The sequence below is a fragment of the Rousettus aegyptiacus genome, unplaced genomic scaffold (genome assembly GCF_014176215.1).
Source record: "Rousettus aegyptiacus isolate mRouAeg1 unplaced genomic scaffold, mRouAeg1.p scaffold_m13_p_5, whole genome shotgun sequence".
In the NCBI taxonomy this organism is placed as follows: domain Eukaryota; kingdom Metazoa; phylum Chordata; class Mammalia; order Chiroptera; family Pteropodidae; genus Rousettus; species Rousettus aegyptiacus.
This window is the reverse complement of record NW_023416308.1, coordinates 55,907,192-55,909,554: the sequence shown is the minus strand read 5'-3', so window position 1 is coordinate 55,909,554 and position 2,363 is coordinate 55,907,192.

Sequence of the window (2,363 nt, the reverse complement as noted above, 5' to 3'; positions counted from 1 at the left end):
TTCCCTGTGCTGCTTCTCAACCTGGTTCCTGCATTTCTGTTGTTCCACATTAAATCAGGCTTCCCTGCTCTCCTGTATAGTCACCTTCAATTGACTTTGGTCTTCTGTCAGTTTTCAATCTACTGCATATTTTTGTCATCTCTCTTCCCAAAGTTTTGATTCTTACCCGTGAAAAAAAATGAGAGAAATAAAGTTTAGTAGTATATACAGTATTTATAAAAATGTTTGACTTAAGACAGGCTTTGAAATAAATTTTTGATAATAAAAAACTTTAAAGAATTAAAAATACTATAACCATGGCAATAGCCATATATTTTCTCTGTAACTATTAGTGTGTATGAGGAAATGGTGATAAACACTACTTATAATGAAAACTAATTTTAATTTTAGAATTCAAATAATGTATCCATTCAAGATGGTTGTACCTTCCTCCTTCTTTCAGTTTTAAAGAAGTATTACCCTTCCTAGTGTTTCTCATTGTATTCTTTGATATGTTTCTACTTTTGGTTTTCAGCTTTATCTTGTATTCTTTGACTCTCACTTATACACATGGATCAATTATAGAGTATTTCAATTTTTTTTTTTTTGCCTTTTCTCCTCATTCTCTTTTTATTTTACATTTATGTCATTCATAAATACAACATTCTATCCTGTAATCCTTATCTCGGCATTTTTTTTTCCCCATTGGCTAAAAATAGCTAATGCTCACTACTGATGATTCCACAGCCATGTATCCTGGTTTCTCTAGTAGTTTCTAAAAGGTGAATAATCTTTAATAAGTTCTTACATGTTCAAAATTGTTGGTCTTCTGTCTCTATACTTGAAAGAGTTGCTTGGATGGATACAAAATCCTGGAGACTTACTTTCCTTGTGTATCCTATAGGTGCTGCTCCTCTGTTACCTGACTGTGGAGAAGTCTGATGCCACTGTCTTTTTTTCTGTTGTAAATTTTTGTCTGGCTACTGAAGGAGTCTTTCTTTATCACTGAAATCTAATAAAACTTCCAAGATAAATATTAATGTTTACTATTCTGAATCAGATTTTGTAATGTATGGTATGCTCTTCCCATAAGTAGATTCAGTTATTTTAGGAAAGTAATTTCTGGTTTGAATTATAGTTTAAAATGTACCAGATTTGGCCAGTGGGAGTTCTGTATACCATCTCCCTTTCCCTTTTAAAATACCTAGTTATTTATTTTTAACACTTTTTTACTTTATGATTTAAAATTTTCTAGGACCATTTTACATTTCTTGTCCCAGTCATTCAGTCATCCATTTTTCTGAGGAGACCTGGTCCATTTTAGTGCAGTTAGAAACCAATACCTAGGTACTCAATGTGTTCATTGCTACTGGAGTATCACCTTTGCTTTTAAGCCCTTTCAATAGATAGAGTTTGCATGCACACATATATGTCTGTGCACCTATTATCTATAATCTGTATATGTCTATATAACTTAGTATATAATCTAATTATTTTATGAAGATGTTAGAGACCACTCATTCTTACTGATACTGCCAAATCCAGTCAGTCTCCATACTATCCTACTATCCTCCATTCTATGTTTGTAACCCTTCTTTTCCAGGGAAACCCTGGTTTCTAACGACATCAAAGCATTCAAATTACTTCCTCATTTCCTCAATCCAACAGTATGTTTAAAATAATTTCATAATATTTTTACCCATACCATTCTGAAAAATACCTACAAAAACTTTTAATTTTTTTTCTGTTCCTTCTCATCTGCCCTCTTCCCTTGACTAAAGAGATATAGTTAAACACTGTGTTTAAAAAATTTCTGGATTTGATCCTTTATTTCCTTTCCAGTATCATTATGTTATTCATTTGAAATACAGTTTTGTATACATTGGTTTTAGTTTGCTTTCAGTTTTAGTTTTAATTTTTTGTCCCTCCACCCTTTGGTGATTTATTTTTATTTCTAGAATATGTAGAATATTAACATACTTCCAGAAATCATAACTACAAAAAAGTTACACTTACTCAGAAAAATGTCATGCCCTCCTCTGTCCCTTTCACCCTACCCCCTATTGGTAATCAATTTTATTGTTTTCCAGTTTATCCTTCCCCTGGTTCTTTTTGTAAACATAAGGGGGTAAGTTTGCTTTTTAAATTTCTCTTTATTTACCATACAAAAGATAGCTTTCTTCACTTAATAATATACCCTGAAAATCACTTCATTAAATTCACATACATCTTTCTCATTAATATTTACATATGCACAATACTCCTTTGTGTTCAAATAAACTATAGTTTATTCAAAAAATTTCCTATTGTTATTCTTATTTTCTCATGTTTTTAATTCAGAATGAGTTTGAATTTTTGTCAAAGGCTTTTTCTGTATCTATTTT